The sequence below is a fragment of the Theropithecus gelada genome, chromosome X, assembly GCF_003255815.1.
Source record: "Theropithecus gelada isolate Dixy chromosome X, Tgel_1.0, whole genome shotgun sequence".
Taxonomy (NCBI): domain Eukaryota; kingdom Metazoa; phylum Chordata; class Mammalia; order Primates; family Cercopithecidae; genus Theropithecus; species Theropithecus gelada.
The window spans coordinates 36,426,309-36,447,206 of NC_037689.1; positions in this window are offsets into that span (position 1 = coordinate 36,426,309).

Consider the following 20,898-nt stretch of genomic DNA (forward strand, 5'->3'; position numbering starts at 1 on the left):
TACAATATTTTTGTATGTGAAATCCAGTGAAATAAACAACAGTGTTCTTTTGACAAACACCACTGCTCATTAGTAAGTGATTTAAATTCTGCTTGGGCTTTGTTTACATGCTGAGCTGATAATTGTCAGTCATTTTGATATGCACAGTGAACGACCACAGCAATAGAAATTACCGAAGCAGAAGCAGAAGCAGAAGCACCACGTTGATTAGATTGACCGTGGGTGTGGCTGCTGGAAGCATTCTCAAATGGTGGTGCCATGGCATTGGCTTCCAAATCCCTGTGACCTAAGTAGCTGGGACCTAACAGTCATCAAAGGTTCCAGTCTCTGAGTTCAGGTTCTGTAAATCAGGCAACTTTTTTCAGCTCTTGGAAGAGTCAGGATTTGGCTACATTGCACTCTTCTTTCAGGTCTTTAAAATGCAAGGAATTCTATTCAGCAGCTGATACTGATCCCACCAACCATTAATCACTCCCTCCCACAAACAGTTGTTTCCTGTTAGGGCCGCTGGGGATGTGGCCCATCTTCAGCCACATACAACCATGCACCTGAGTGAAAGGAAGGCCGCTTGGATAACAGGATTCCTCAAACTACAGGTCATTACCCATTGATGAGTTGTGAAATCATTTGATGGGTTGTAAACAGATTTTTCTTAAAAAACAAAATAGAATAGGATAGATTACATGGAATAGAAAATATCAGAATGTGTGCCATGTAGGAAAGTATTTCATAAACTTTTTTCCATTTATTTTATCGTGTGTGTGTGTGTGTGTGTGTGCGTGTGTGTGTGTGTGCGTGTGTGTGTGTGTGTGTGTACTGGGTCATGACAAAATCATATGTCCTTCTGGGGATCGTGTTTTCCAAAGTTTGAAAAACATACCTCTAGGGCATGATCATTATCTCAAAATTCCCTTCAGTTTAAAAATGACCACTGGCCCCTTATACATTTCATGTAGCCACCCTTCTACTTATTCTTATTAACATCATGTTCTCAGGCCATGAGGACTGATGACTGCTAGAAACAATGAATTTTAAAGACTCCAGTCCCCAGAACACATAAAGAAATGGGCAAAATGGACAATAAGAAGAGCTCTGTGACTTAGTCTCCTTTAAGAGCCTCATGATTTCCTTGAAACCTTGGGACTATGGTCACATGATTTATCTTCCTCCCTTTGCTGTGGCAAGTTTAGATACTAAAGATAAATGAATCATGGCTCTTTCTTATGCTGCTCCCACATGTATTGTGAAGATAGACATTACAGATAATATCATTCAAGGCAATGTTTTAAGTGGTGTTGAGGGTGGAGTTAAGGAAAACAAGGATAAGATGTTCTTAAAATACAACTAGGAGTTTGCCAGTCAGACAAGGGGGAGGAAGGGCACTTCAGGTAGAGAAAAATATATATATTCAGGGTACATAAAATGAATGCCAACTCCATAAAACTTGGTATATCATAGTATGATGCAGCTAAAATGTTGGGTCACACAGCAGAATGGTGGACCATGGGTAAAGAGGGAAGGCAGAGACCAAATTACAGAGGGAAAGCCTTGGAAGTTATATTAAAGAGTTCAGACATTATCCTGTAGTTATGGGAAACCACTGAGGGGTCTAAAATTGTAATAAAGTAATCAGATTTGCAATATAGAAAGATCATTTTCTAAGGAGAGCTGAGTCAATCGCTGGGAGCAGGGGTGGTAAGCTGGCTGAAGGCAGGAAAATTCAATGGTACACTATTAGTGCCACAGATCAGATGAGACATGGTGGGGACCTAAGGAAAGTGCTGGGAAAGCAGAAGAAGGAATGAAAATATGAGATTTTTAGAGATAAAAATTGTTTAAAGTGAAAATTGGTGAAGAAGCCAAAGTCTTGCATTACCCCCGATGCTTCTTGATTGAGTAGTTGCATGGGTGGTGGACAGGAATATGGGAAAAGAAGTAATATATGAGGACAGATGAGTTCAGTTTGGCCCAGATTGAATTAATGCGCCTATAGGACGTCCAGGTGAATTAGGATGTTAGACACTTGGATCTGGCATTCCTTTTCTTCTGTTTTGTAAGCTGAAGTGCTATCAAACAATCCAAGAAATGCACAGGCCTTCAGTCAATAAATTCTTTCCTTTAAAGTCATCAGGATATGATTTCTACCATGTTCCTTTGAAATGAATTTCAGACAGAGAAAGTGTCAATATGCACGGAATACAAGAAATTCTGAAAAAATTAGAGCACAAATGCTGGTATCTTCAGATCTTAGGTAGTGCTGAAACTTGAATAAATTCTTGTCATTCCAGTATATGACAACCAAGTTTCATTATGAGAGCCAAGATGTCTGCATGGGTGGAGAAGAGTTATCCAGGTCAAACCGTGGTCCTGATCTCACAAATTTGTCTCTAACTCCAAGAAACCAACCAGTTTGTATACACAAAAAGAACTGGTTATGAACAATCCAGGCTCAAGGTCTCCCAAAAGGAATGATTTTTATTCCTAGGGACAAAGTGTACAGATCAACCAGGGATTTCAAGACCTGTATGTTGATTAGCCACAGGCATGTACTGTGCTGGGGCAAAGCAGAGATGCTACTGGGATTTCAGCCATAAACCTGGCATCAGCAAATGCTATTGCAGAACAAGGCTTCAGTTTAATCTATTATCTTAAAAAAACTCAGGAATTCCTTTGCCACTCAGTATTTTTAAATGATCACCATGTGTTTCTTCACCGATGAAGAAATTACATTTTGAAATGCCTTTTGAAGGGAAATTACCTAATAACAACTCCTTGGGTGTGTATGTGTGTGTGTGGAAGGGGAGGGAGATTAAGGAGGAAAAGAAACTCCAGCCAACTTTTTTCTTTTTTCTTTTTCTTTTTTTTTCTGGTTGGGGGAGGAGCATCACGTAGACATCAGAAAAGTTAAAATGAGGAAAATTAAAGTGACAGAAGTGAAAACTTATTACATCTTCTATCTTCAAATGCCATGCTTGTTTTCTACCCACAGCAGACAGACATAATGAAGATATAATTCTGCTGATACGGATTATATTTCATCCTCTTCCAAATTTATTACCTGAATCCCTTCATAGATTGTTAAAGACCTAACCTGCCTCTGCTAATTTTCACAGGCTGCCTTGTACAAAGTACAGCAAATTCCCAAAGCTAAGGCCTGCTTCTCAGCTCCACCACTTAACAGAACTAAGAAATCAAAGGCTGCAGTTTGGCAAAATGAACCAAACTTATGTTTCCCTAATCTATACCTCCAGTCCTGATACCACCCAAGCTCCAGTCCTGATTTTTCAGTGGCTTTTGGATATGTCCCCTGTATGTCACTCTGTCCCCTCAAACTCCACATGCCTCAATTGTATTTATCATCTCCTCCTTCTCACACTACTAGACACCACCACTTCTCCCTGAGCCCACCATTCCTGACTTCTCCTGATCTCCAAAAATGTGCGTGCATGAGTTGCACTCATAGGCTACATGATCACTCCTAAACACCAATATTTTACCTCTTGATTCACGTTTGTGCTTTAGTGATGTCATGAACCTCAAGAACATTCAAAACCAAGTGTGTTAAAGCTGTGGGTGCCAGTGTTGAGGGTCCACAGCTTGCTACTCAATATATTTAAGATGGTGTCACACTGGCACTTCAAACTAACCACAGGAATAATTGAACCCATGGGCCTCTCCACCTCCACCCCAAACTGTTCCTGATTCCTTGCTCCCTTATCGCAGAGAACACACCATCACCCCTGCTAAACTGCTCAAGCCAGCTTCATTCTCTCACTGACTTATTGGTCCATCTGGCTGCCAACCCCCATCAATCCCACCTTCTCAATAACTCTCAAACGCATTAGGGATGACAGTGCTCTGTCTCAGCACAGGTATTTTGTATTTCCTTCTGGACTAAAAGTCTTATAACTATTCTCCCAGACTCCACTCTGCCCCTCTGACTGCGGTTAGAGTGATATTTCTAGAATGCAGTTTTGAGCACGATGTTCTGCATCTTTCACCTTTCAAGAATTTCCTTCTGCCCACATGATTCTTCCCAAGATCCTCCATTACATGGCCCGTTCTGACCGCTCTAATCCCTTTCACTGCAGCTCAACAACCTTCCTGTACTCACAAGCTACTCCTGCCCACAAGGATGTCTAGTTCTTCTTATCCTTCTCGAATGCCTTGATACTTTATATTGCTTCCCCTTGTTCTAAAAATTGGTGAGTAGGAGTCCCATGTCTAACAATGTGATTGTGTTACAGAAAATGCTAATCTGAAAACACATGTTTCTAAAGGGTATATACCCAGAGTAGATTGAGTTAAAGACTGGGTTAGGCAAATTGTAGTACACACAAGTAAGAGTAAGGGGAATTATGAGTTTCAAAGGAGGGAAGTGAGAAAAGTTTGATAGAGAGGGAGTGAGGACCCTGAGAAAGGAGGGAAGAGGATAAGTTAGACAAGTGTGAAAATGAAAGAGAGCCCAGTACTGTGATGAGATGCTGCGGCCTGAGAAGAGAGACATGCATTGAGAATTTCCCAGGGATGAGGATGGCCAAAAGATTCTAGAGAACTGGAGTGCCTTTGATTCCATTTTACATGGCTTGTCTTCACTGTTCTGAGTTGTGACCCTCTCTATTACTCCTAAACCTTCTATAAAAATTTGTTCCAATGGCATTTTGTGTTCGTGCAGAGAAGTGTCCAAGTCAGAGGTGATGCAGGTGTACCAAGAGCAGAGCTGGTGTGGGGAGAAGACAGTAGCTACCATCATCTAAGGGGTGACAAGGAAGCAGGCCACAGTGTAGACTGACCACAAGAAAGTGAGATGCACACAGCTAAACAGACATGTTAGCCAGGGTGTTAGATTTTTTACAACCTGAGGAATTGTGTCTCAGGGAAGTTTATTTAACAACAGAGGAAAAGGAGACTCAATTCCTATAAGGCTTAAAAAATTAGGAATTTCCAGACAGCTAATCCTTTGGTTATAGTTATAGCCCATACAAGAAAATCACAGAATTGCTACGAAGTAAATAAATACTTCTGAAAAAGTGAATATACAATGATAAATACATAAAATATACATTAAAATGAATATACTTATTGAAGGGTATTGGGAAAATCATGTCAGACTTGATAAAAGAATTAACTTCACAAGATGACTAATGATTATTTTAAAATTGGCATTTATTTTCCAGATCCTTAATTTACAAAAAAGGTATATTGTTTCCAATGGTGCAGATAAATAATGACACGGTTTGATTCAAACTAGGAGAAAGAGAGAGAGGGAAGTGTGTGGAAGAAAAGGGAGAGGTTTATTATCATTGTCCTAGAATTTTCACAAACTCTAAGTTAGAAATTCAGGAAACTAAATCAAATTTCCATTATATCTTACATAATAGAATGTATATAATAGGCAGGTAAAAGTCATCAAGCTTGAGATGTCACAATTCAGGACATATTTTAATGCCAACAGAAATCATTTCAGACATAAGGTGCATTTCCAAAGTGTAAAAAAATCTCTTTCACACACAGCCCCAACAACTATATGTGAGAACATTTGGTACTTACTGCAGAGTCACCAGAGTTTTATGGAGGCTAACATTTCTCTTGGACTTCTATGCTAAACAGAATTTAAGAAAGCAGTGTGAAGGAATATATATGAGAAATAATATATCATGATTGCTAAAGCAGAGGCTATATCTCTGAAAGTTTGGAGTTCAAGGATTCCTGAAGAGTTGCTAATTAATTTTGATGTATTCAGATAAGTTAGGATATGCTGCAGTTATAACCCCAAAGTTCTCAGTGGTGCAGCATAACAAGATTATTTATTACTCATACAATGTCTTCAACAGATGTGGGAGACTGGGCAGGACTACTACTCTCCATGATGCTTAGATTCTATGGCTTTTCCATATCAACACACACTCCCATCATGAACTGCTTTTTAAACACATTAATCTGCAACTCACATTGTGGTTACATGACTATACTAACTTTAAGAAAGCCTGCGCAAATGAAGAAAACAATATAAAAAAATCAATGAATCAAAACTTGGTTTTTTGAAAAGTTAAATAACATTGAGAAACCTTTAGCCAGACTACGAAAAAAAGAGACAACATACAAATAAATAAAATCAGAAATGAAAAAGGAAACATTACAACTGATAGTACAGAAATTCACAGGATCATTAATGGCTACTATGAGCAACCATATGCCAAAAAGAAAAAAAAAAAAGGAAAATCTAGAAAAAATGAACAAATTCCTAGACACATACAACCTACCAAGATGGAACCAGGAAGAAATCCAAAACTTGAACAGATCAATAAACTAACAAGATCAAAGCTGTAATAAAAAGTCTCCCAGTAAAGGAAAGCCCAAGATCTGGTGGCTTCACTGCTAAATTCTACCAAACATTTAAAGGAGAGCTAATATCAATCCTACTAGAACTTTTCCAAAAAACAGACGAGGTGGGAACACTTCCAAACTCATTCTACAAGGCCAATATCACCCTGATACCAAAACAAGACAAAGACACATCAAGAAAGAAAACTGCAGGCCAATATTGTTAATAAATATTGATGCAAAAATCTTCAACAAAATATTAACAAACCAAATTCAACAGTACATTAAAAAAAATCATTCATGATGACGAAGTGGGATTTATCCCTGGGATGCTAGGATGGTTCAGCATATGCAAATCAATCAATGTGATACATCATATCAACAGAATGAAGAATAAAAACCACAGGATCATTTCAATTGATGCTAAAAAAAGCATTTCATAAAATTCAACATCCCGTCATGATAAAACTCCTCAAAAAACTGGGTATAGAAAGAACATACCTCAACATAATAAAAGCCATATATGACAGACCTACAGCTAGTATCATACTGAATGGGGAAAAACTGAAAGTCTTTCCTCTAAGATGTGTAACACAATCCCTCAGTGGACAAGGATGCCCACTTTCATCACTGTTATTCAACATAGTACTGGAAGTCCTGACTAGAGCAATCAGAAAAGAGAAAGAAACAAAGGGCATCCACATTAGAAAGGAAGAAGTCAAATTATCCTTGTTTGCTGATGATATGATCTTATATTTGGAAAAACCTAAAGACTCCACCAGAAAACTATTAGAACTGATAAATTCAGTAAAGTAGCAGGATAGAAAATCAACGTACAAAAATCAGTAGCATTTCTATATGCCAACATTGAACAATCTGAAAAAGAAATAAAGTAATCCCATTTACAGTAGCTACAAATAAAATTAAATACCTAGGAGTTAACTAAAGAAATGAAAACTATAAAACACTGAAGAAATAAATTGAAGAGGACACCAAAAAAATGGAAAAATATTCCATGTTCATGGGTTGGAAGAATTAATATTGTTAAAGTATCCATACTACCCACAGCAATCTATAGATTCAATGCAAGCCCTATCGATACCAACAACATTCTTCAAAGAAATAGAAAAAACAATATGAAAGTTTATATGGCACCACAAAAGACCCAGAATAGCCAACACTATCCTGAGTAAAAAGACCAAAGCTGGAGGAAACACATTACCTGCCTTCAAATTATATACTACAGAGCTATAGTAACCAAAACATCATGGTACTGGCATAAAAACAGATACATAGACCAACGGAACAGAATAGAGAACACAAAAATCCACACACCTACAGAGAACTCATTTTTGAAATGATGACATGAATATCCAATGGGGGAAAGACAGTCTCTTCAATAAACGGTGCTGGGAAAACTGGATATGCATATACAGAAGAATGAAACTAGACCCTTATCTCTCACCATATACAAAAATAAAATAAAAATGGATTAAAAACTTAAATCTAACACCTCAAACTCTGAAACTACTACAAGGAAACATTGGAGAAAGTCTTGAGGACACTGGTCTGGGCAAAAATTTCTTGAGCAATACCCTGCAAGCACAGGCAACCAAAACAAGAATGTATAAATGGGACCACATCTAGTTAAAAAGCTTCTACACAGCAAAGGAAACAATCAACAAAGTGAAAAGACAGCCCACAGATTGGGAGAAAATATTTGCAAACTACTCATCTGACAAGGGATTGATAAACAGAATATACAAAGAGCTCAAATAACTCTATAGGGGAAAAAAATCTAATAATCCCACCAAAAAATAGACAAAAGATCTGAATCGACATTTCTCAAAAAAAGACATACAAATGACAAACAGTCATATGAAAAGGTGCTCAACATCATTGATCATCAGAGAAATGCAAATCAAAACTACAATGATGGGAGGCTGAGGCGGGTGGATCACCTGAGGTCAGGAGTTCGACACCAGCCTGGCCAACAGGGCAAAACCCCGTCTCTACTAAAAATACACAAAATTAGCTGGGTGTGGTGGTGGGCGCCTGTAATCCCAGCTACTCAGGAGGTTGAGGCAGGAGAATCGCTTGAAACAGGGAGGCAGAGGTTGCAGTGATCCGAGACTGTGCCACTGCACTCCAACCTGGGCAACAAGATTGAAACTCTGTCTCAAAAAAAAAAAAAAAAAACAAAACTACAATGAGATATCATCTCACCCCAGTTAAAATCGCTTATATCCAAAGGACAGGCAATAACAAATGCTGGCAAGGATGTGAAGAAAAGGGAGCCCCTGTACACTTTTGGTGAGAATGTAAATTAGTATAACCGCTATGGAGAATAGTTTGAAGTTTCCTCAAAAAAACTAAAAAGACAGCCACCATATGATCCAGTCATCCCACTGCTGGATATATACCCAAAAGAAAGGAAGTTAGCGTATCAAAGAGATAGCTGCACTCCCATGTTTGTTGCAGCACTATTCACAATAGCCAAGATTCAGAAGTGACCTAAGTGTCCATCATCAGATGAATGGATAAAGGACAAAGAAAATGTGGTACATACACACAATGGAACACTATTCAGCCAAAAAAAAGAAGGAGACCCTGTCATCTGCAACAACATGAATCGAACTGGAGCGCATTATGTTAAGTGAAATAAGTCAGGCACAGAAAGACAAACATCATATGTTCTCAGTTATTTGTGGGAACTAAAAATCAAAACAATAGAACTTACAGAGATAGAGAGTAGAAGGATTGTTACTGGAGGCTGGGAAGGATATCAGGGGGACTGGGGGTAGGTGGGGATGGTTAAAATGTATAAAAAAAATAGAAAGAATGAATAAGACCTACTATTTGATAGCATAACATGGTGACTATAGTCAATAATAATTGTATATTTTTAAATAACTGAAAGAGTATAATTGGATTGTAACACAACATTCTCCATGATGTGATTATTAGGCATTATATGCTTGTATCAAAACACCTCATATACTCCATAAATATATAGACCTACAATGAACCCACAAAAATTAAAAATTTAAAACTTTTTTAAAAATTTTGAAAACCATGTACACTCAAAGAAAAGTTCATTTTTTTCTTTCTCTTTTTTCCCTATCTTTTTATTTATTTATTATTTTTTTGACACAGGGTCTTACTATCTTGCTCAGACTCATCTCAAACTCCTGGGCTCAAGTGATTCTCCCTCCTCGGCCTCCAAAAGTGCTGGGATTACAGGTGTGAGCCACCATGCCCAGCCTAAGAAAAATTCATTTGGAGTTGATTTTTGTATATGGTGTGAGATACAGGTCCAATTTCATTCTTCTACTTGTGGATATCTCATTTTCCCAATATCATTTATTGAAGAGTGTCCTTTCTCCATTATGTGTTCTTGGCAAAGTTATACATTGTATATTTCAAAATTGCTAAAAGAGTAGATTTTAAATGTTTTCACCATAAAAAAAAAGTATGTGAGTAGAGATTTAATTGGCCTAATGTAATCATTCCACATTGTAAATATATATATCAAAGTATCACATTATACCCCATAAATATATAGTTATTATTTGATTTCACAGCCATAAAAGAGAAATCATATCCTTTGTAGCAACATGGATACCGCTGGATGCCATTATCCTAAGCAAATTAACCCAGGAACAGAAAACCAAATACCGCATGTTCTCTCTTATAAATGGGAGTTAAACATTGAGAACTCACAAACATAAAGACAATGACAATAGAAACTGGGGACTATTAGAGTGGAGAGGGAGGGAGAGGAGGCAAGGGTTCAAAAACTACCTACTGGATACTATTCTCAGTATCTGGGTGATGAGATCATTCATTCCTCAAGCAACATACCCTTGTAACAAACCTGCACATGTACCCTCTGAATCTAACCTAAAAATTGAAAAAAATGTGTTTAAGAGGATTGAATAAAATGTACAAATAAAATAATAAGAAAAGAATTTGATGAACACAGATGCAAAAATTTTCAACAAAATACTAGCAAACCAAATCCAGCAGCACATCAAAAAGATAATATATGATGATCAAGTGGCTTTTATTCCAAGGACGCAAGGATAGCTCAACACGTGCAAGTCAATAAATGTGATTCACCACATAAACAGAATTAAAAACAAAAACCATATGATCATCTCAAAGTGCAGAAAAAGGACGTGACAAAATTCAGCAACCCTTCATGATAAAAACCCTCAAAAAACTAGGCATAGAAGGAACATACATCAAAATAATAAAAGCCATATACAATAAACCCACAGCGAACATGATACTGAATGGGAAAAAGTTGAAAGCATTCCCCCTAAGAACTTGAATAAGACAAGAAAGCCCACTTTCACCACTAGTACTAGAATTCCTAGCCAAAGCAATCAGGCAAAAGAAAGAAATAAAAGGTATCCAAAGTGGAAAAGAGGAAGTCAAATTATCTCTGTTTACTAATAATATGATCTTATACCTAGAAAACCCTAAAGACTGCTCCAAAAGACTATTAGATCTGATACATTCACTAAAGTGTCGGGATACAAAATCAACATACAAAAATCAATAGTATTTCTATACACCAATAACATTCAAGCTGAGAACCGAATCAAGAATTCAATCCCACTTATAATAGCCAGATACACAAAAATAAAGTACTTAGGAACACATCTAACCAAGGAGGTAAAAGATCTCCACAAGGAGAACTACAAAACACTGATGAAAGAAATGGCCAATGATACAAACAAATGGAAAAACATCCCATATTCATGGATTGGAAGAATCAATATCATTTAAATGACCATATTGCCCAAAGCAATCTACAGATTCAATGCAATTCCTATCAAAATTCCATCATTTTTCACAGAATTAGAAAAAAATCCTAAAATTCATATGGAACTAAAAAGAGCCCAAATAGCCAAAGCAATCTTAAGCAAAATGAAAAAAGCTGGAGGCATCACATTACCTGACTTCAAATTATCCTACAAGGATATAGTAACAAAAACAGCATGGTACTAGCATAAAAACAGACACATTCATTAATGGAAACAGAAGAGAAAACACAGAAATAAAGCCACATACCCTCAGCCAACTGATCTTTAACAAAGTCAACAAAAACATACAATAGCGAAAAGACTCCCTCTTCAATAAATGGTGCTGGGAAAATTGAATTACCATATGCAGAAGAATGAACCTGGATGCCTCTCTCTCACCATATGCAAAAATTAATTCAAGATGGATTAAAGACTTAATGTAAGATCTGAAATTCTAAAACTACTAGAAGAAAACCTAAGAAAAACTCCTCTGGACATGTGCATAGGCAAAGAATTCATCACGAAGACCTCAAAAGCAAATATAACAAAAACAAAATCAGACAAATAGGACTTCATTAAGAAGCCCTAAAAAGCTTCTGCACAGTGAAGATGGGTGATTTCTGCATTTCCAACTGAGGTACCTGGTTCACCTCATTGGGACTAGTCGAACAGTGGGCACAGCCCATGGAGGGCAAGCCAAAGCAGGGCAGGGCATCATCTCACCCAGGAAGTGCAAGGGGTCAGAGGACTTCCCTTTCCAAAGCCAAGGGAAGCTGTGAAAAACTGTACCGGGAAAATCGGGACACTGCCACCTACATATTGTGCTTTTCCAACGGTCTTAGCAAACGACACACCAGGATATTATATCCTGCGTCTGGCTCAGCGGGTCCCATGCCCACAGAACTTTGCTCACTGCTAGCACAGCAGTCTGAGATGGAACTGCAAGGCCACAGGCCTGGCTGGCAGAGGGGCGTCGGCCATTACTGAGGCATGAATAGGTAAACAAAGCATCCAGGAAGCTCAAACTGGGTGGAGTCCACCTCAGCTCAAGGAGGCCTGCCTGCCTCTGTAGACTCCACCACTGGGGGCAGGGCATAGCTAAACAAAAGGAAGCAGAAACTTCTGCAGACTTAAACATCCCTGTCTGACAGCTCTGAAGAGAGCAGTGGTTTTCCCAACACAGTGTTTGAGCTCTGAGAATGGACAGACTGCCTCCTCAAGTGGGTCCCTGACCCCCGTGTAGCCTCACTTGGAGACACCTCCCGGTAGGGACCAAATGACACCTCATACAGCCAGGTGCCCCTCTGAGACGAAGCTTCCAGAGGAAGGATCAGGCAGCAATATTTGCTGTTCTGCAGCCTCCACTGATGATACCCAGGAAAACAGATCTGGAGTGGACCTCCAGCAAACTCCAACAGACATGTAGCTGAGGGACCTGACTGTTAGAAGGACAACTAACAAACACAACGGAATAGCATCAACATCAACAAAAAGGACATCCACACCAAAACCCCATCTGTAGGGCACCATCATCAAAGACCAAAGGCAGATAAAACCAGAAAGATGGGGAGAAACCAGAGCAGAAAAGCTGAAAATTCTAAAAAGCAGGGTGCCCCTTCTCCTCTAAAGGATCACAGCTCCTTGCCTGGAACAGAACAAAGCTGAACAGAGAATGACTTTGATGAGTTGACAGAAGTAGGCTTCAGAAAGTCGGTAATAACAAACTTCTCCCAGCTAAAGCAGGATGTTCAAAACCATCGCAAGGAAGCTAAAAACATTGAAAAAAGATTACACAAATGGCTAACAAGAATAAACGGTGTAGAGAAGACCTTAAATGGCCTCATGGAGCTGAAAACTATGGCACAAGAACTGCGTGATGCATGCACAACCTTCAGTAGCCAATTCGATCAAGTTGAAGAAAGGGTATCAGTGATTGAAGATCAAATGAACGAACTGAAGCAAGAGACGTTGAGAGAAAAAAGAGTAAAAAGAAATAAACAAACCCTCCAAGAAATATGGGACTATGTGAAAAGACAAAATCTATGTTTGATTGGTGTACCTGAAAGTGACAGGGAGAATGGAACCAAGCTGGAAAACACTCTTCAGGATATTATCCAGGAGAACTCCCCCAACCTAGCAAGGCAGGCCAACATTCAAATTCAGGAAATACAGAGAATACCACAAAGATACTCCTCGAAAAGAGCTACTCCAAGACATGTAATTGTCAGATTCACCAAGGTAGAAACGAAGGAAAAAATGTTAAGGACAGCCGAGAGAAAGGTCGGGGAACCCACAAAGGGAAGCCCATCAGATTAACAGCAGATCTCTCGGCAGAAACTCTCCAAGCCAGAAGAGAGTGAGGGTCAATATTCAACATTCTTAAAGAAAAGAATTTTCAACCCAGAATTTCATATCCAGCCAAATTAAGCTTCATAAGTGAAGCAGAAATAAAATCCTTTACAAATAAGCAAATGCTGAGAGAGTCTGTCACCACCAGGCCTGCCTTACAAGAGCTCCTGAAGGAAGCACTAAACATGGAAAGGAAAAACTGGTACCAGCCACTGCAAAAACATGCCAAATTGTAAAGACCATCGATGCTAGGAAGTAACTGCATCAACTAACAGGCAAAATAACCAGCTAACATCATAATGACAGGATCAAATTCACACATAACAACATAAGCCTTAAATGTAAATGGGCTAAATGCCCCAATTAAAAGACACAAACTGGCAAATTGGATAAAGAGTCAAGACCTATCAGTGTGCTGTATTCAGGAGACCCATCTCAAGTGCAGAGACACACATAGGCTCAAAATGAAGGGATGGAGGAAAATCTACCAAGTAAATGGAAAACATAAAAAAAAGCAGGGTTTGCAATCCTAGTCTCTGATAAAACACACTTTAAACCAACAAAGATGAAAAGAGACAAAGAAGAGCATTTACATAATGGTAAAGGGTTCAATTCAACAAGAAGAGCTAACTATCCTAAATATCTATGCACACAATACAGAAGCACCTAGATTCATAAAGCAAGTCATTAGAGACTTACAAAGAGACTTAGACTCCCACACAATAATAATGGGAGACTTTAACACTGCACTGTTAATATTAGACAGATCAACAAGACAGAAGGTTAACAAGGATATCCAGGACTTGAACTCAGCTCCACACCAAGCAGACCTAATAAACATCTACAGAACTCTTCAGTCCAAATCAACAGAATATACATTCTTCTCAACACCACATCACACTTATTCCAAAACTGACCACATAGTTGGAAGTAAAGCACTCCTTAGCAAATGTAAAAGAACAGAAATCACAACAAACTGTCTCTCAGACCACAGTGCAATCAAACTAGAACTCAGGATTAAGAAAGTCACTCAAAACCACTCAACTACATGGTAACTGAACAACCTGCTCCTGGATAACTACTGGGTAAATAACGAAATGAAGGCAGAAATAAAGATGTTCTCTGAAACCAATGAGAACAAAAACACAACGTACCAGAATCTCTGGGACACATTTAAAGCAGTGTGTAGAGGGAAATTTATAGCACTAAATGCTCACAAGAGAAAGCAGGAAAGATCTAAAATTGACACCCTAACATCACAATTAAAAGAACTAAAGAAGCAAGAGCAAACACATTCAAAAGCTACCAGAAGGCAAGAAATAACTAAGACCAGAGCAGAACTGAAGGAGATAGAGACACAAAAAACCCTTCAAAAAATCAATGAATCTAGGAGCTGGCTTTTTGAAAAGATCAACAAAATTGATAGACCACTAGCAAGACTAATAAAGAAGAAAAGAGAGAAGAATCAAATAGACGCCATAAAAAATGAGAAACAGGATATCACCACTGATCCCACAGAAATACAAACTACCATCAGAGAATACCATAAACACCTCTATATAAATAAACTAGAAAACCTAGAAGAAATGGATAAATTCCTGGACACATACAATCTCCCAAGACTAAACCAGGAAGAAGGTGAATCCCTGAATAGAACAATAATAGGCTCTGAAATTGAGGCAAAAATTAATAGCCTACCAAACAAAAAAAGTCCAGGACCAGACGGACTCACAGCCAAATTCTACCGGAGGTATAAAGAGGAGCTGGTACAATTCCTTCTGAAACTATGCCAATCAATAGAAAAAGAGGGAATCCTCTCTAACTCATTTTATGAGGCCAGCATCATCCTACCAAAGCCTGGCAGAGACACACACACAAAAAGAGAATATTAGACCAATATCCCTGATGAACATCAATGCAAAAATCCTCAGTAAAATACTGGCAAACCGAATCCAGCAGCACATCAAAAAGCTTATCCACCACAATCAAGTTGGCTTCATCCCTGGGATGCAAGGCTGGTTCAACATATGCAAATCAATAAATGTAATCCTTCACATAAACAGAACCAAAGACAAAAATGATTATCTCAATAGATGCAGAAAAGGCCTTCAACAAAATTCAACAGCCTTTCATGCTAAAAACTCTCAATAAACTAAGTATTGATGGAACGTATCTCAAAATAATAAGAGCTATTTATGACAAACCCACAGCCAATATCATACTGAATGGGCAAAAACTGGAAAAATTCCCTTTGAAAACTGGCACAAGACAGGGATGCCCTCTCTCACCACTCCTATTCAACATAGGGTTGGAAGTTCTGGTCAGGGTAATCAGGCAGGAGAAAGAAACAAAGGGTATTCAATTAGGAAAAGAGGAAGTCAAATTGTCCCTGTTTGTAGATGACATGATTGTATATTTAGAAAACCTCATCATCTCAGCCCAAAATCTCCTTAAGCTGATAACCAACTTCAGCAAAGTCTCAGGATACAAAATCAATGTGCAAAAATCACAAGCATTCCTATACCTCAATAACAGACAAACAGAGAGCCAAATCATGAATGAACTCCCATTCATAACTGCTTCAAAGAGAATAAAATACATAGGAATCCAACTTACAAGGGATGTAAAGGACCTCTTCAAGGAGAACTACAAACCACTGCTCAACAAAATAAAAGAGGACAAAAACAAATGGAAGAACATTCCATGCTCATGGATAGGAAGAATCAGTATCGTGAGAATGGCCATACTGCCCAAGGTAATTTATAGATTCAATGCCATCCCCATCAAGCTATCAAGGACTTTCTTCACAGAATTGGGAAAAACTACTTTAAAGTTAATATGGAACCAAAAAAGAGCCCACATTTCCAAGACAATCCTAAGCCAAAAGAACAAAGCTGGAGGCATCACGCTACCTGACTTCAAACTATACTACAAGGCTACAGTAACCAAAACAGCATGGTACTGGTACCAAAACAGAGATATAGACCAATGGAACAGAACAGAAGACTCAGAAATAACACCACACATCTACAACCATCTGATCTTTGACAAATCTGACAAAAACAAGAAATGGGGAAAGGATTCCCTATTTAATAAATGGTGCTGGGAAAATTGGCTAGCCATATGTAGAAAGCTGAAACTGGATCCCTTCCTTACACCTTACACAAAAATTAATTCAAGATGGATCAAAGACTTCAATGTTAGACCTAAAACCATAAAAACCCTCGAAGAAAACCTAGGCAATACCATTCAGGACATAGGCATGCGCAAGGACTTCATGACTAAAACACAAAAAGCAACAGCAACAAAAGCCAAAATTGACAAATGGGATCTAATTTAACTAAAGAGCTTCTGCACACCAGAAGAAACTACCATCAGAGTGAACAGGAAACCTACAGAATGGAAGAAAAGTTTTGCAATCTACCCATCTGACAAAGGGCTAATACCCAGAATCTACAAAGAACTTAAACAAATTTACAAGAAAAAAACAAACAACCCCATCAAAAAGTGGGAAAAGGATATGTACAGACACTTCTCAAAAGAAGACATTTATGCAGCCCACAGACACATGAAAAAATGTTCATCATCACTCACCATCAAAGAAATGCAAATCAAAAGGACAATGAGATACCATCTCACACCAGTTAGAATGCGATCATTAAAAAGTCAGGAAACAACAGATGCTGGAGAGGATGTGGAGAAATAGGAATGCTTTTACACTGTTGGTAGGACTGTAAACTAGTTCAGTCATTCTGGAAGACAGTGTGGCGATTCCTCAAGGATCTAGAACTAGAAATACCATTTGACCCAACCATCCCATTACTGGGTATATACCCAAAGGATTATAAATCATGCTGCTATAAAGACACATGCACACGTATGTTTATTGCGGCACTATTCACAATAGCAAAGACTTGGAACCAACCCAAATGTCCATCAATGACAGACTGCATTAAGAAAATGTGACACATATACACCATGGAATACTATGCAGTCATTAAAAAGGATGAGTTCATGTGCTTTGTAGGGACATGGATGAAGCTGGAAACCATCATTCTGAGCAAACTATCACAAGGACAGAAAACCAAACACCGCATGTTCTCACTCATAGGTGGGAACTGAACAATGAGAATGCTTGGACACGGGACAGGGAACATCACACACTGGGGCTTGTCTTGGGTTAGGGGGCAGGGGACGGGATAGCATTAGGAGAAATACCTAATGTAAATGACAAGTTAATGGGTGCAGCAAACCAACATGGCACATGTATACATATGTAACAAACCTGCACATTGTGTACACGCACCTTAGAACTTAAAGTATAATAATAATTAAAAAAAGGTTGGTGGGGGGAAGAATCCCAAATTTAAAAAAGATGCCATAAAAGGTTAAAAAAAAAAAAAAAGCTTCTGCCCAGCAAAATAAATAATCAACAAAGTGAACAGATTGATTAGCTCAATATTGCTAATCAGATAAAAGCAAATTAAAACCACCAGCCAGAATGGGTATTATTAAAAAGTCACAAAATAACAGACGTTGGTGAGAATGTGAAGAAAAGGGAACACTTACACACTGTTAGTGAGAAGGTAAATTAGTACAACCTCTATGGAAAACAGTATGGAGATTTCTCAAACACCTAAAAATAGAACTACCATTCGATCCAGCAAACCCACTACTGAGGGTCTACCCAATGGAAAAGCAATCATCTTATCAAAAAGACACCCACAGTCATATCTTTATCACAGCACTATTCACCATAGCAAAGATATGGAATCAACCTGTCTATGAACAGATGACTCGATAAAGAAAATATGGTACATATACACCGTGGAATACTACTCAGACATAATAAAGAATGAAATAATGTCTTTTGCAGCAACATGAATGGAACTGGAGGCCATTATCTTTTTTTATTATTATTATTATTATTATACTTTAAGTTCTAGGGTACATGTGCATAACGTGCAGGTTTGTTACATATGTATACTTGTGCCATGTTGCTGTGCTGCACCCATCAACTCGTCAGCACCCATCAACTCGTCATTTACATCAGGTATTACTCCCAATGCAATCCCTCCCCCCTCCCCCCACCCCATGATAGGCCCCGGTGTGTGATGTTCCCCTTCCCGAGTCCAAGTGATCTCATTGTTCAGTTCCCACCTATGAGTGAGAACATGCGGTGTTTGGTTTTCTGTTCTTGTGATAGTTTGCTAAGAATGATGGTTTCCAGCTGCATCCATGTCCCTACAAAGGACACAAACTCATCCTTTTTTATGGCTGCATAATATTCCATGGTGTATATGTGCCACATTTTCTTAATCCAGTCTGTCACTGATGGACATTTGGGTTGGTTCCAAGTCTTTGCTATTGTGAATAGTGCTGCAATAAACATATGTGTGCATGTGTCTTTATAGCAGCATGATTTATAATCCTTTGGGTATATACCCAGTAATGGGATGGCTGGGTCATATGGTACTTCTAGTTCTAGATCCTTGAGGAATCGCCACACTGTTTTCCATAATGGTTGAACTAGTTTACAATCCCACCAACAGTGTAAAAGTGTTCCCATTTTGGAGGCCATTATCTTAAGTGAAATAACTCAGAAACAGAAAGCCAAATACGGCAGGTTTTCATTTGTAAGTGGGAGCTAAATAATGTGTACACATGAACATAAAGTATAGAATAACAGACATTGGAGACTACAAGAGGTGGGAGGTTGGGAGGTGAGTGAGGGATGAGAAATTACTTAATGGATCCAATGTACACTATTTGGGTGATGGCTATACTAAAAGCCCAGACTTCACCAGTAGGCAATATATCCATGTATCAAAACTGCATTTGTATCCCCTAAATTTATGTAAATAAAAAAGAAAGAATTGAACAGATAAAATGTACAAATATAAAATAAAACAAAATAATTTTAAAAGGAGGATCAGAAATCTTGGCAAATATTAGTAATGTCTACACAGATACATAGAATATTTTTAGATTTTACTTCTAGGCAAAGAAGGAAAAATAAAATACAAATGTTATATAGTAAAAATAAAATTAAAATATTTCAAGGTATTTTCAAGTATCAGAAGTTTTTTCCCACCTTCCTCCCACTTGTTTCTTGTTTCAGTCTCTTGTGACCAAGGAAAAAAAAGAAATAAAAAATAAGACTTCAAACACTTTATTTATTTTAATCCAAGCCATGTCATTAATGAGGGAATGAGAGCTTTCTTTAATCTATCACAGGGTTTCTCAACCTCGACATTATTGACATTTTGAGCTGGATCATTCTTGGGCACTGTCCTGTGCATTGCAGGATGCGTTAGCAGCCTTTCTGGCCTCTACCCACCAGATTCCACTCCAGTTGTGAAAAGGAAAAGTGTCTTCAGACATTATCAAATGCTCCTCGCAGAGTGGAAACATTAATTCTGGTTGAGAACCACTTTTCTAAGTTTCTTTTGACCAGTAAATCATCTAAAAGGATGAAGATGATCTAAAATATCAAGTGACTCATATTGAGGTCAAGTAGATCAAAGATGAAAGAAACACCTTCTCCCAGATCTACCACTTATTTCCCCTGTGACTTTGGGCAAGTTTCTGAACCACTCTTTACCTTATCTATAAAATGAGAATAATGTTACCTAGCTCAGAAGCTTATTGTAAGAATTAAATGAAACACTATCTACTATTTTCTCTCTGTTTTGGGAAACTATTCCTATTATACACCCAGTTCCTATACAGACACAGGGAGTCTATTTCTGAACTTTCTGTTCTCTTCTATTTGTGTCTCTGCCTATTTCTGTGAGAGTTCCCCGCTGTTTTTATTAACCATTATTATTATTAGCCCTCTATTATCCACAGGTGACTTGTCTGGGAAACTCAGCCATTCATACATGAAGAGGCTGGAAACTGAGAAGTGAAGAAAAGGGCATGTAGAAGCCCTGCACTAAAGGTCAGATACATTTCTCTCACCATAAAGCCCCCAAAGTTATTAAGATGCTTTATAAATTATTTCCTCCTCAGCCCCTACATCATCTTTTGCCTCGCATACAGGTATAGACACCCAATAAATGAGAAACGAAATGACCAATTTCAGATATAAGGCAAACAAGATTATCATTATCAGGCTTCTCCATATCACCAAAGAAGTCCCAAATTAGGTAGGATAGGGATAGGGAAGGTGTTAATACAATCAGGACTGGTGTCAAGATGTCAGTAGTAAGAAGTAACAGGTCTGACATTAAAAGAGTAAATTAAAGGGCAGACATTAATTTAAAAATAAAAACCACATGCTCTGGAGAGTAAGCAGCCATAAACACCACAATAACCCCTTAGCTGCATTACATTGTCAGTGCATAATAAGTGACATTCCTAATAATGACTCTGACATTTTGAAAAAAAATGCTAATTTCTGTTCACT